General features: G+C 44.0%; 1 protein-coding gene across 5 annotated transcripts in view; it reads left to right on the top strand.

Moving 5' to 3' along the window:
* Lpp (LIM domain containing preferred translocation partner in lipoma) overlaps positions 1–15,708 on the top strand; it is a 596,469-nt gene that overhangs the window by 15,245 nt on the left and 565,516 nt on the right. The window lies entirely within an intron of this gene.

Here is a 15,708-nt window from a genome sequence, read left to right as displayed (position 1 = left end):
TCCTTCCTTCCTTTCTTTCTTTCTTTCTTTTTCTTTTTAGTGGTACTTGGGATCAAACCTAGTGTTTTGTGTTTACTAGACAAGTGCTTTATCACTAAGCTTCTTTCCTAACTCTTGAGCAGTGATTATTACAGAGGGTATTTTATCAGTAAAGCAGGAGACACCGGAGACTTCAGTATTATGATATTAAATTTATCACCAGCCTGGTGGTGGTGGTGCATGCCTTTAATCCCAGCACTTGGGAGGCAGAGGCAGGTGGATTTCTGAGTTCGAAGCCAGCCCACAGAGTGGGTTCCAGGACAACCAGGGCTATACAGAGAAAACCTGTCGCGAAAAACCAAAAACAACAACAACAACAACAAACAAGCAAAAGAAAACTTATCACCAAGTTATATCTACATTAAGAAAACAGAGTCCATATCCTCATTTTCAGTCTTGTATGTAATTCCTCCCTAGACCCTGTGTGCTTTTGATGCATGCTCATTCTTTTTGTTTTATTTTCTTTTGACAGGATTTTATTATGTAGCCAGGCTGATATTGAACTTATGATTCTCCTGTCTCAACCTCCTGAGTGCTGTGATTGTGTTTGTGTTGTCACATTCATTCCTAAATGAATAAAGTATATAGTAAAACAGAACCACAAACAAAAAGATCATAATTCAAGTAGGTTGAATTAATTGTGAACCCATTTGGGCATGTTTTTTGGTGAATTGGAGGGACAGATGACATATTTTCCCATTAAATAAAATAGTCAATTTAGATTTAATAAGGCAGTTATCTTCAGGTAATAAAAATTCAACTAACTTGCCATAACTATCTTGTTTAAAGTCAATTAAGAGTCTCATATTCCTCACTTGCTGGGTGAAATTTAATAGAACTTCAGTTAAGCATTTATTGCTTATTTAATTCAAAATTAAGTTAATCACCATAGTTAGTAACAACCACTGAGTATTTAATTAACATTCAGCAAACTATCTTATTAAGTCTAAATTAGATACAGAAAGGTCTTGTTTATCCCTATCTGTCTCCTTGTGCCCCTGCACCCACCTCTTACCCCAGCTTCCCCTGGAGGGCACATGATGTTCTCATGCCTTTCCTTTTCTCATTTTTTTGTTTTGCTTTGTTTTGTTTTGTTTTCATTTTCTTCTGGTTGTGACTCCACTGGCATAAAGGACAAGACAAGGCAGGGGGTGTTTATGGGAACTTCTGGTTGACATACAGCTTAGAAACTTTTCCATTTGATGCCTTTCTACTCTCCTTTTCAAGGATTACTTAACTGAGTGTCTCCTCTGTGTGAACCACTCTTTTAAACACTAAGGAAGAAACAATGAAGGTTGTCTTGACATTTTCGGTTTTGTCATCTAATTCAGAGGAGTTGGTTCAGTTCATTCACGAAACAAGGATGGATGATAGTGAATAGGGCCCCTTGTTGGGTACTCAGGTGTATCCTGACAGGCACCTGTCCTTAAGAAAAAACATGCAGCCTAAAGTGGGAGACGCGGTATAAGAAGGCATCTTAGGATGAATGCTGTGAATCATTGAGTCCCTGTTTCCCAAACTACTAAGCTGTTCTCTGAATGCAATATGAGGAAGTCTAAGTTAAGTCAAGTGGTTATGTTTACCCTGAACTTTTCTGATTCTTTAATAATATTGCAAGATGATTGTTTCCCAGTAAAGTATTCCCTTTCCCCCTTTCCCCTCCCAGAATATTTTGTACAATTGGTGTTTCATTATAGAAATTCTTTAATCCCAATCTATGGTTTCTACCCTACCTTTGACCATTTAGTTTCTGGATAAAAGACACACATAACCTTTACATTCAGAATAAGCCTTAATCAGCACAAGAGCTGGGCAGATATCTACCCTCTATGTTATTAAAATCTACTTTCCTATAGATAACTCCAAGTTATTACTTTCTAAGTTTCATCTGGGCTGCTCTTAACTCCAGTTGGCCAGCCCTCAGGGCCACGGTTTCATGAACTAACTGAACCCATGGTGCCTCCCCATCCCCCACCTCCCCACCCCCCACCCTCCACCCCAGCCACCCACCCCCACCCTGCTTTCCCTTCTTCCTCCCTTGTGGTCTTCTTCCATCCCCCCACCCCTCGCCCCAGGCCCAGGAACTTAAAACCCACCTATGTCTCTTCTGCCCAGCTATTGGCAAGGTCTAGGTCTGTGGATGACTTCTTATGTTTACAAGCTTTTGTTGTAGAAACCTTGTTCCTTGATTTAAAACTATTGGTTAAATAAAATTGGCTACTGGAGGGAATAGAGGTAGGTGGGTTTGGAGTGACTTGGTTGGAGGAGGAAAGACCAAGGAGAGAAGGAGCAAGAAGAAGGGGAAGAGAGAAAGGGAGCTACCATATGGGAGATGGGTGATGAGCTGCCTTGGGTTGTGGTGCCTGCCTCCCAGCTCTCCAAGCCAAGGAGGAGTGTGCCTTCACTCTAATAGCTGTGATGGAGGATCACATGTCCTGTTCTGCATGATGTCTGACTTCAGAAACAGTACTGATGTTGCTGTGAACTACAGTCTGGTTTTCTTTGCGGTGAGAGGTGGGTCTTACAAAGACTGTGTAAGTAGAGTAACTTCCAGGGAGCCAGATACTCCCACTGTGTGGGCAGAGCTCTCTAACACAGTGACATCCCTTAGATTAGGTTTTACCGCAACTTGAATCTGGTGGGGCAAGAGGCAGGAAATTATTTGGTACCCAACTCTCTGCTTCGGGTTTTGTTCAGGTCTGCATCAGTCTTGCCTCCTTGGTGGGCAGCATCATTCTTACAGGTCACTATCCATTTATTCTGCTACATGGCACTTCCCACATCTTTCCATCCTCCAGCTGTTCTTTCCTATATTCTGTCTTACACTTCACTACAATAATTCTACCAGTGTTCTTTCTAGTAGAAACCAGCAGATGGGGAGTACGAGGTGGTACAGAGATGATCTACAAAATGCGATCCAGTCAGGCTGCAGGAAACCTGCACTGTTTGTCAGGCAACGCGTTTGAGCTCAGCATTCTGAGGAGACTTGTGTAGTGAGCATAGTTGCATGCCCACACACAGTAGGTGGACTTTGCATGAAATCCACACTGCAGCGAGCTACTCTAGCTTCTAGATTTATTTTCTTTATGTTGCTTTTAGTCACCTGCCCTGGCTTTTCTTGTCTTCCAATCTGTCAGTCTTTTTTGCTCCTTTCTCCAGCTTCTCTATGTGGATGGTATCTGCTTGGAGCCTTGCACAGATGAATGGCTGCAATTTGGGGGCAGACTGAAGGAGGTTTAGGATGTGGCCAGCCACTGATCTTTCTGGGGAATAATCAGTTCTTCAGAACCATTATTTATTGAGCACCATTGTTCAATTAGTGAGGCTGGTATTGTGCCTTAAGTATCTTATAGTGGAGGTAAGGAGAAAGTTTTTCTTTTTCAGATTGATTAAGATATTGTTAGGTATTCCAATGTCCTATGGCCCCACCCCCACCCCCTGGGTTTCTGTGTGGCCCTAGCTGTTCTGTAACTCACTTGATAGACAAGGCTGGCCTCCAACTCACAGATCTACCACCTCTGCCTCTTGAGTACTGGGATTAAAGGCGTGCACTGTCGTACCTTGCATGCTCCTGTGACTCTTAAATAGCTAGCCTTGCAAACCCTGGAAGATCAAACCAGTTTTAACCCTCTAATAGAGCTGGTGCTTCAGGGATGCAGTACCATCGGGTAGCAGGCTGTGAGCTCGAACAGTGTGCCAGAAAGTCAGGGTTCAGGACAGGAGCAGGGATGTGCTTAGATGTGAAAGCCCACTGCTAATGCAGTATGGTCTGGTTCTCTGTAGCAATGTTCAGAATTAGCTTTACGAAGCTTGTTGTTGAGTATGAAGCTTAAGTGCACTAGTCACATTTCATTTCTTGTGACTTTTTTTTTTGTTAGATCTAGATAGGTCAGCCCCTTGAAAATTCTGGAAGTGTTTGGAAAACATTGGTCTAAATACTCAGTGTGGAGAAGCAGGGGTTGCCTGAGCTAATCTGCCTAGGTTTTCATCTGGCTCTTTACAAATGTCTCAGCTTGCTACTTTGTTCCTTTAGGTCTCTGCTCTTTTTTTTTTTTAACTTTTTTATTCGATATAATTTATTTACATTTCAAATGATTTCCCCTTTTCTAGCGCCCCACTCCCCGAAAGTCCCGTAAGCCCCCTTCTCTTCCCCTGTCCTCCCACCCACCCCTTCCCACTTCCCCGTTCTGGTTTTGCCGAATACTACTTCACTGAGTCTTTCCAGAACCAGGGGCCACTCCTCTGCTCTTTTTATCCACAGAATGAGAGTCTGCAAAACGTGTGTCACACTTTTGGCAGAATAAAAGGATTCACCATTGTCATGTCTTGTCCCTGTGACATCACACTACAGTGACTTGGAAAAGATGTGAGCCCACCTAGGCGAATCAGGGATCTTCTGCCGGGGTTGTTCTCTCAGTAAATAAACTTACAGTTTTGTGGACAGGAAGACCGTGAGCTCTGTGGTGTGCATTTCCACAAACTTCACCCAGTGTTCCACAGTTTTGACATCTTACATTTGTATTGGGTCTTTGTCAAAACTAAGAGCTGACAGTAGTGCCCTCCTGTGAACCACATTCTGTATTCACTCTTTGTTGACTTCACCAGGTTCTGCATGGATTTCCTCTTCCAGTCCAAGATCCAGTCCTGGGTACCATGCCTCGTGTAGTTCTCATCTCTCTCCAGTCAAGAGCTGTTTCATTTTCTTTACTGTGCAAACGAAGATTCTTCGCGGGGAAGTCTGGGACAGCCTGTGATGTAGAGTGGGTGAAGTGGGCTGGCCAAGGATGGAGTGCATTGGGACCTAGTTTTCCTCCTGCTTCTGCTTTTTCCCTTGAGAGGAGTCTGGGGAGGCAAGCCCATGCCCCTCCTTTCAGAGGGAAGAGACAGGCCCTTGTGGAGGGGGCAAGAAGGTCCTAAGCCTTGAGTCCTGTTGTTGAGGGAAGGAGTGAGCAACACCCAGAACTTCCCAGAAGTCTGCACTTTAGTCTCCTCCTCCTAATCTTTGCAAGAGGCATTGTGACCATCAGTGCCTTTAAAGGATGACCCACATAGTACAACAGTTTTGCCTTGTGAGCTGTGTATATCAGCAACAGCTCAGAACACATTAAGTTCTCAAGCCATGTTTTCAAGAGAAGCCCCGAAAAGTGGGAACCACCCCTAGAATTTAATTCAAGACGACTCAGGGAAGTCGATGAAAAAAAATCAGGAATGCTCATTCATAAGGAAGTCTGCTCCACGGAGTGGAACCAGCCTTTGAGCTGCCGATAAGCAGGGTGTACTGTCTGTTTTATTCCTGGAGGCTTTTATCATACAATACAACCTTATGTGGCAGCCTGATTTTCACACAAATTGGATCCCAAAACTTCTTACAGGAATTAAAAATACAAACTCGTGGGCAGTATGTGTTTCATAAATTACACAAAACAGAAGTGGAAAGACACGGCATAGTAAGAACAGTGGAGCCTGCGGAGGGGTACCTAGGGGAAGGCAGGGAGGAGGCAGCAGCCATGCACAGGAGCCAGGAAGCCTCAGCAGGCAGCAGATGCCCAGCCTGCAGTCCTCAGTGCCTGCAGGATTAGAGGAGGGGTCCAGCCAAGGAGAGGAGCCAGAGGTGGGTGGGAGCTGAACTCCTCAGCCGCGAGTCCTCTGTGTGTCTTTCTTGTCTTGCTGGTCAATGTAGGTGGCCGACTTGGGAACTTCCATGTCCTGCCTCTCTCTCTTTTTTATCTTTGTCCCAGCATGCCCTTAGTTTGGAATGCTCTTCCCCTTCATCACCCCTCTGAACCCAAACTGATCTTCAGGGTTCAGCATGATGATACCATCTCCATGAAGTGGGGCGGGGATCCTGTGTATCTACCCCACCCCGGAAATAATCATTTCTTATTTCCCATCACCCTTTTCTTTACCACTGGGTGCTGTTTGTCATTTATTGTAGTTGCCCGTTGGCCTGCTCAGTTTTGGCTTTTCCATTCTTTAGAATGTTCATTCCTGCCTGGAGTTGGGCAGATAGGCAACATATACTTGAAAGATGGATGCCTGCATGCATGGATAGATGCAAGGTTTGGTGGACACACAGGTCGATTTAATGTTGCTCATATTAAATTCAGACCTAGTTCTTTTAGGCTAGGGTTTTAACTTGTTCATATCTATATTTTCTAGTACCACGGTAGCAAGGTGTTCATTCATTCATTCAGTCAGTCATTCATTTATTCCCTGGTAATTTTAGGTACTAGGTCAAGAGTTATGGGACTTAACCAGTCCATAGTACTTTTGTGGTATGTTATCATACTTTTAAGCTTTGTCTGGATTGTTCTAGTCTTTTTTTGTTTACTTTTAGATATTATTCTGAAGCCCAGGCTGGCCTTGAACTCATTATATAGCTGAATCTGGCCTTGAACTCCCGATTTTCCTGCCTCTTTCTCTCTAGTGGGAGCTTTACAGGGGTACAGTGCCATGTCCTGCTTGGATTATTTTATTGTTTTGATACCAAACAAGAAATGATATGCTATGCATGCATCTCTGACATAAAAAACAAAAGCAAAAACAAGTGCTCTAACTCATTCCAGTGGAGTTGTATTAAAAAAGAGACCACTTGTTCACAAAGACCTATTTTTAAAATTTAGAGTAATTCCTTATTGACTTACCCCAGGAAGAAACTCCCTTTCAGTTTGTTTCTTTTATTACGATTTTGCCTGTTGCCCGTGTTTAAAAGGCTGATCCTCTTCATGTTTTAATTTTTCTTTTTAAGTACAGTGACAGAATATATACCGCTGAGGTGGTAAATGGAATGAAGTTCCCTGGAGGAAACTGACTCTGTCTTATGGTTCTCCATATTAATCACAGGAGGAAGCTGTCAAACTTGATCATGTGAACTACCCAGCTGACTTACATTCATGACAGATCAAAGTCACAGTGGAGGGATTGTGCATGTGTGTGTGTTTATTACTGTGTGTATGTGTGTGTGATGTGTGAGTATGTGTATGTGTTTATGACTTTGTGTGTGTGATATGTATATATATGCATGTATGTGTGCATGTTTGCTTGTATGTATGTGTGTTTATGTGTGTAAAAATGTGTGTGATATATGTATGAGATGTGTGTATGATGTATATGTGATATGTATATGTATGTGTGATGTGTGTGAGATGCGTGTGTGATGTGTGTATCTATGTATATGTGATATATATGTGATGTGTGTGATTTGTGTGTGTGAGTGTATGTGTACATGTGTGCATATGCATCTATGTGTATGGGTGTGGGGGTGGTGGTGGTGCCAAGCTATGTAAGGAAGCTTCAGGCACTTTGAGTGGTATCAGTGGTTCTCAGAGTAGGTGCATCAGTTGCTGGTGGATATGCTGGACTCTCTCCACCTCCCCAGAGCCTTTGACAAGACAAGTAGAATTTCATAAATTTGGATTTCTAACAAGGTCATGGGAACTGCCAGTGCTGATGAGAACTGCGGATTGACTCAGCTTCTGGTCCCTCCCACTTTGCTATTAAAGATGAATAGATGGAGAGACTAGACCCTGAAGTTTTGTGGAAAGGACTGGCCTGCTAGGTCAGTTACAGTCAAACCTCAAGTGCTGACTCTAGACCCACCCTCCCAGCTACAGTCAGTGATACCAATCCTAGCTCTACCTAAGAGTCAAGTCAGTTTCTCTAACACTACCTGGCCCGGTTTCAGGCCCTTCTGTTTGGTTCTTTCCAATTAAGTGTTTACATGGATGTACCCAGTATTTATTGGCCACTGGTGTGCATCTGGGTTTGTGTTTAGACACAAGGTTAGATGGCACAGATTATCTAGTAGAGTTCATGGGTCAATATAGTAACAACTAGTTTTGCAATCTGTAACTTAACAGCAAGGGTAGTCTTACCTTCCCATGGGTGTAGATGGAGGCTCATTCAGCTTTTTTGCATTACCCATAACGGGCAGCCCTCTGTCACAGCTCTGTTCCTCACTGCAGGCCCCTGTACTTACCTCTCCAGTTCTCTTTCTCCCTTATTCCCCCTCCTCTGGGCTAGGAGGGTTGTCTACACCCACTTTGCAGTGGTTTCCTAAGAATCCAGAGCCCCTCCCTTCTGGAGTACCCACATGTGGGCCGCTCTGTTTGCCTGGTACATTTTCTGCTCTTAGCGGTTCCCTTGCTCTTACATTTCCATTTAAAGCCCTCTTGAGAGGCCCGAGTGTCTCCTGCCAGCAGCATTCCTTCTGCCTTACTGGAACCCCTCTTCAGATCCTGCTAGGAATCCAGTCATGAGTGGACATCAGCAGACTCTCATCGGCTCCTGTCTCCACCAAGACTGTGCCCTCCGGCTATGAGAAGTGACACGGTAGCCTCATTTCACCTCACAGAGACCAGCAAGTCCTTCCTAGCATCTCTTCTCTGCTCCCTTGAGAGGGCCTTTTCCTCTTCTACTTTGCCTGTATCTGCCTTGATTCTGAAGCTGGACAATGATACCCTCAGGCCGTCGTCTCCTCTGTTTGGTACCTGTGCGTAGCAATCACCAGTTACCAACTGCTATCTGTCTTCAGGAGAAAGTCAGAATTGTCTTTTAGAAACACTTGGATGATAATACTTTTACATCCACACACAAATATATGTGTGGTCTTGTCAGAAGAGAATTAAGGGGAACCACATGAGAATGGAAATGAGCCCTGCCCAGGGTACCTCAGTTCTGTTGTGATTAAGGGCACTTGAGAAAGCTGTTCTTTTTTAGTTTCTAGCTGGCTTGCCGCCTTCTGCCTCACTGTCTGGCTTGGCTCCGGCTCAGACACTCCACTCCACGTACCTTAGTTTCACCCTCTTCTGACCTTGTCCTGGTGCCCAAGATTTGCCCTTGCCCTTGGCAGTTGTACTCCTGCTTTGCTCCCCAACCCCATTCCAAAAAGGCATCTCTTGTCCCATTGTTTTACATGCCTGTGCATATTCCCAAGGGACTGTCCCTTCCTTCTGTCTGGTACATGCCTGCTCATCCCTCAAAGTACAACACAGATGTATCCTCCTCCTTGAGTGTCTTCTTACTCCTCCAGGAAAGAATCAAGGCAAAAACAAGCCCAAAAGTTTTGTTATGCGGTGTATTTTCCGTAATAAAAGTAGTACCACATGCTCATAATAGAAAAATTAAAAAACAAAATCTTATGAAGAAAATGAAAATCACTCAAATTCATGTTTTAAAGACAAGCACTGTTTATATTTTTAACATTGTTTTGTGAGAGTTGTTTTTATGGTGTTTTACACATCTGTGTTATACTGATTTCAGTCATACTGAATGCATGGTTTTATGTCTCAGTAGTGCGTGTCTCATGACATGAAGGAACCTTCATATATGTGATAACTGCAGATTTTGCCATCATAAGAGAAGAGGGTGATTTGTTTTCTACTACTAAACAGCACTGTGATAAACCTCTGTGTTGAGTTATTATCAGTGGTGTGTATTTTCGAGATTATTAGGAGGTGCATTTAATCACATGAAGGTCAAGAGCTGTTCTGACCCTTAATTTCAAGAGAAATCTGTGGTCACTGGACAAAGTTAGAAACATCTGGGAATATCCAGGAGGGAAATAAAAACCACCTGTGGCTACTTGTAGTCACTAATATGAAACTTGATATTAATTGAATATCTCCTCTCTTTTTACCCAAGGGGCCCTAAGGTATTGTCTATGAATGGCTGCACCACCGTACCTGGCTTCTCCTCTTCATCTTTCTTTTCAGTTTTTTTAAAATGTACTGTTCTTGGGTAATAGATCCAGAAATCCCATATGTGGATCTTATTCTTAAACATGAGGTTGTTAGCTGTGCTGTGAGTGGGGGTTGGGGACACCTCTCCCTTATAGAGAACTCCACTCAGGTGAAGTCAGGATTTTTGCTTGACTGTGCACTACAATAGAATTTCAGGATGAGTCACTGTGAGGCAAAGTTGGATTTCATTAAGATATTTTAAGCATACATTCAAGCATGGGTGTTAACACACTCAAGTGTAAGTGTGGGCTTCTCAAGACAGCCATTGAAGCATCTTGGGAACAGCTGTACTATAATTGATGGTTTCTAGGAGACCCCTTTCCATCCTTTATCTTCACCTTTTTCTCTTCCTCTTCCCCACCCCCCCCCCCCATCCCAGTAAATGAGATCACAGTGTTTCCTGAGGAGCCTTGGGTAGGATTACAACCTGAAACTAAAGGGCTACATAGGTTGCTCAAGGGGATTAAGGCCTGCCTTTTACTGAAAATGGAGTTTATAGTCACACTTGGCTCCTAGAAAATACACAGTGAAAAGAGACCAGGAAAAGAGAAAGGCCAAACTTGGCCATAAATGCTTAGGCCTTACATGTACTATTTTAGTATCTTGGAGCTAGCTCTGCAGGAAGGAAGGCTGTCTCTACACTGACAACCAGCACAACCCGGTTTGTTAATTATGCTGGAATTCCTGACTTTTAACTGGTTAGAGTTTTCAGCTGACTTCTGGGACTCCTCTCTTGCCTCAGGACCATTCCACACTTACTGTTTTGTAATTGCTTCCTTTTGAAATTTAACTACGTCATCCTGGTGGCTCCTCGCGGTTTCCTTTCATGCTGACCAAATAAAATGAATAGCTCCCTCCTGGGGTGGCCACAGTAGCTTGACCTCTGAAGCAGACCTTCAAGCACCTTGTACTGCATTCACTGAGTTATCTCTTCTTTATTATCTCTGTTTTGCCAGCCTGGCACATTTCCTGATTGAAACTTAGTAGATGCCCAGCAAATCTGTGTACGAAGGATGTCTTATGCTTCAGGTTTACCTCTGCTTAATGCCTGTGCTCAGTATTTTGCTGTCAAGCTCTGATTCTTGGGAATAGCCAAGTGGACTAGCATTGTCTTAGACCTGTTAGAAATGCTGGCCCATTCCAGCATCTGCAACTTAACCATGTCTCCTCATGCCTTAGGTACCTCATATGCATGCACTTGCAAAGGAGCACTCTGGGCTCACCTCCTTTCAGTTGGACATTTACTTATTTGCAAATATCCCTACCCCATTCTTTTCAAGGCTAGACCCCCTGTGAGTGGCTCTTGATTTCACTAATCCAGGAATCCATTGGGATACCCCCCCCCCCCCACACACACACACATACACAATTGGTTTCACAAGTGACGACTACTGTTTTATTCAGGGTAATGGTTGTGGTGTGATGGTATCGGAAGTTGTCACTTAATTTGAGGGGATGTAGGGAATCTGTAAGGCTTAAGTATCCCAGTCAGTTCCAACTCTGGTCTTGATTTGGAATCTCTGAGGAACATGTCTGACCATTCAGAAGCGTGCGTTAGCATTTCTAAATGACTGTCAGTCTAGGTCAGTGTTCTGTTGTACAAGTAAGAAAAGTGAGGCCCGAAGAGGCCATTCCATCCCAAAGTCATAAGGAGTTTAACAGCAGAGCTCGAACTAGACCATGTGCCATTGGCTGCAGTGCAGTTTGGAACGCTGGAACTATGTGCCAACCTGACGCATTGGTTAGGAAGAAGAACACTTGCCTTTGGTATTCCAAGCCTGATGTATGGAAATGCTGCAGGGAACCTGGTAGTCATGGCTGTAGAAGCTTGTGCAATGCTGACTTAGGATCCAGATACCTGCTGTAGCACTCGAGGCCTCTGTGGCCTTTGTGTAGTGGTGAACAGTACCCTGAATGGCAGCGACAAGGAAGCCATATTCTCCCTGCTGTTTCTCTGAGGCTCTGCTTGCTTCCTTGTCAGAGATCTTAGTGGGAACCCCAGACAACTTTTTGTTTCTGGTCTGTCATGTCTAGTCAGCAAAGAAAACAAAGGATGAAAGAAAACAAAGCAAAGAAAAGGATGTTGGCCAAGGCTTTCCATGAGACATCCCCTGGAAGGGCTTGCGGATTTCACAGAGGCCAAGGGTGTGATTAGCTCTTTGATTGCGTGGCAGGCCGGAATGGGAAACAGGAATAGAACTAATTACCATGATAGCTGCCATTTATTGAGTGCTCCCTCTGCCAGGCAGTCTGCCTGCATCATTTCCCTTAATCCTGTAATGGCCACGAGGGAGGGGATGGGGTGGCTAGTGACTTCCTCAGTGGTCGGCTGGGAGGTGGACTCAGTTCTGCTTGATTTCAGAGTCATGGATCTCTGCTTCTCCAGCTGCTTCATAGCTGCCACTCCTAGGGATCTAACCAGAAAGCCCGTGGAGAGAGATTGAACTCAGAGTATAATGATGTGATGAGAGATGTCAGAAAATGCAGTATACTGTGTAAAGTAGTAAAAGATGCTGTTCATTGGAGGAATTCAAGCTTAACCATGGTAGGAACTCAGGTATATCACGGGTTTTAGCATGTATTCTTTTATATGATGGTCCATTCATGGAGCAATATTAGCTAAAAATGTATAGGCTGAACATGGGTGAAGCATAGAAGTATTTTGTTTAGATGACCCTAAGAGCTGTGCTGTTAATGGTTTCCGGGTACCTGTGATGTCGTGATGGGTTCTCAGTGTTCCAGAAGTCAGAGCTTTAGCATGTGAACACTTCTTGTTCAGGAAGGCATGCTGAACATTCTCCCAATGAAGGACAATAAACTAATCAGTGCCAGAGAGTATTAAGAAAATAGTGTGTGTATGTGTGTGTGTGTGTATGTATATATGTATGTGTGTGATTATGTGTATTTGTGTATGTGTGTATGTATGTGTGTATATGTGTGTATTAGTGTATATGCACTAGTTGAGGTTGTTGGATGATGTCACTGAGTCAGTATACTTAGTGTGCCCATGGGAAGAGCCTTGCCTAGTGAGTTTTTAGCCTCTTCTCAGTTAATGTGGCTCTGTTCAACCGTCCTGTCCTATGGTGAAAGAAAACCCCTTTCTAATTCAAGTATTTGCCATGTGGTTCTTGTGGTGGAGCACTGAGGCCTGACGTCTGAGGAGGAGTAAGAATTATTGTGAAGGAGAGCTTGGGCAGGGCTGTCTGGGAAGGGGCCAGGTAGTTAAGGTGAAGACGTCCAGATCTGCTTCCAGATGGAGTGGTGGCTGTTCAGCCATGGGGTCCCCAGATACACATCGTGTAGATTTTGTGAATCGCTACAAGGGAAGTCTGTAAGAATGATGCTCTGAGCTTTGAGAAGGGCGTGCCCCGGGCCATCACCACGCCCGGGGCCATCACCTTACTTTCTCACTGTTCTTGAATGATGCCTTCCTTTTCACTTCCTTAATAGCAGTGGGGGGGGGGGAAGCCTTGGATGTTTGAGTCAGAGAGGACTGCCTTAGAATTTGTCAGTATCTCATAGTCTTAACCTTGAGAAAGACGATTCTCTCTTCTCCAAGCTATTAAATGGTGTCTATACAGCGTAGCGTACCCTCTAGGACACAGGCCACAGAGGTGGGGAAAACATGGATCAGAAATCCTGTTGAGGCCTCTGAACAGCTCACACGGTCGGATGCTCACTGTGTAAGCATGGCAACGTGACTTCTGTCCCCAGAGCTTTCACAGACACAAAGCTCATGTGGCCTTGTACTCTGGTAAGATCAGCATCAGCGAGGCAAGGACTTGTGGCTCCCTTGGGCATATCACAGCCAGTGTGACCTACCTGGTGAGTGCCAGGTCAATGAGAAAAGGCACCTGAGGTGGTCCTGCACACACACACACACACACACACACACACACACACGCGTATATTCTACATCTGCATATACAACATGACCAGGCACTACATACATGTAAGGAATTCATGTGGAGCAGCACAGTGGCACGTGCAGTCAGACCTGAACCAGGAGACTGAGGTGTGAATCAGGGGCACAGTCATACATCTTCTCTCCTGCTTTCCGTCTACCCTTGTGTGTAATTCTCCTTGTTTTCTTGGATGGAACCCCAAGAAAACTGGCTTTGTGTCTCACTCAGTTTCAACTTCTAGTGTGTCAGTTTTTTCCTTCTAGGTTTAAGACATTTCTCTTGGCTCAGGCCAAGCCTCTCAGTCACTCCACCAGGCTCTCCCCCAATGGTTGTCTCCCATCCCACCACAGATGAACACTGTTTGCTTGGTGCCATCTCACCTGTGAGACGCTGGAGGTCAGAGTTCAGGTGTGATTCATTGCTACCTGCCCTGTAGCACTGAGCAGAACACTGGGCGCACAGTCAGGTCCTTGCAAACAGCACTGACAGGATTGTAGAAACATGAGGACAAGCTGATGGCTGGTGTTCATTCGCTTGGCTTTAGAAACCTGGGACAAGGAAAGATGGTTCAGGAGTAGATGTCAGGCCTGTGGGTACTGTTTCTTCACTCAGGGTGCAGGCAGGGACTGCTCGGAGCTGCAGATCCTTGAGACTTACCACCTCAGGCCTAAATCTGCCTCCTTTAATTACATCCTTTCCAGGGAACCGGAGTCCTTGTTGTCTGCCCTGATGTTGCTAACTATAGCTCCAACCTCAGGGCCTTGTGTGCTTCTGGGCCACAGCTCTGCAGGCTGTGCTGGCTGTCGCTTCCTCGGCCTTCCTCAGGGATTCTTCACATTTTAAACTTTCCATTGGGGGCTCCTTTGTGTTTTGAAGCCAGCCAAGAGAGTTGAAGGGCAAAGAGTGTTTAAAACTATGGGAAGATGACAAATTTGGGGAGCAGAGAGGAAGTGGGAGTTTTAAAGGAAGGCCAAGTGACTTATATGTGGAACCCATTGTCACCGAGTGATCTCAAAACCTGACAGTGACATTTTGTTACTGTTTTCCCAGAGAGCCTCTTGTCTCTCTTTCCTTTTTTTCTTTTAACTGAACTCACAGCCATGGTATTTTGAAACATTATTATTATTAACATTAAATATATTTAAGATAAATAGTAAACATACCTAAACAGCAACTATTTTAAAACATTTATTTATTTATTTATTTAGTGTGTGTGTGTGTGTGTGTGTGTGTGTGTGTGTTGTGCATATGGAAGTCAGAGGACAACTTTGGGGACTCAGTTCTCTCCTTTGATGTGTGTTTGGGATTCCAACACAGGCTTTGCCTCAGTACCTTCACCCCTTGAGCCTTCTTGCCAACCCAAGCAATTGCTTTTCATTTTGAGATACTTTTAGTCTCTGTCTCTATCTCTTCTTTTTCATTTCATTTTATTTTATTTTATTTTATTTATTTATTTATTTATTTATTTTTGAGATGGGATCTTTATACATAGCCCTGGCTAACCTGGAACTCACTATGTAAATCAGGTTGACCTCAAACTCACAGAGATCCACGTGCTTCTAACTCTCAAATGCTGGGATTAAAGGTGTGTACCACCAATGCTCAGGTTGTCTTTGTCTTTAATGCCTATTGCTTAAAATAAAAACATAACCCAGAAGTATTTATGGTGATATAAAGACTTCTTGTGTTCTTTCTTCCAAGCACAATCTCATTCCCAATAATCAACCAATGGTACCCAGTTTTAACTTTCTAGTGGTTACCGTCATTTCTAGGAAAAATATGTTCCTATCTTTATCTCCTGAGATTAGTGTAAAATATGCCTATTAAGTTTGTTCTGTTACTGACAATGAATAGCTTATTTATGGCCAGTCCCTTTCCTTGTCCTTTGCTGTTAGCGGAGGCTATGTTTGACCTGTTTCTTTCCCTGTAAGCTTATGTCATCTGTGTAGTGAAGATTGCTGAGTCAGTCCTCATCCTGTCTTCACAGAGCTTTGGGCATCGCCTTCGACTTTCACCCTCTAGTT

The sequence above is a fragment of the Apodemus sylvaticus genome, chromosome 15, assembly GCF_947179515.1.
Source record: "Apodemus sylvaticus chromosome 15, mApoSyl1.1, whole genome shotgun sequence".
NCBI classification, from domain to species: Eukaryota; Metazoa; Chordata; class Mammalia; order Rodentia; family Muridae; genus Apodemus; species Apodemus sylvaticus.
The sequence above is the reverse complement of the archived record's forward strand: the minus strand, read 5'-3'. Positions and strand labels throughout refer to the sequence as shown.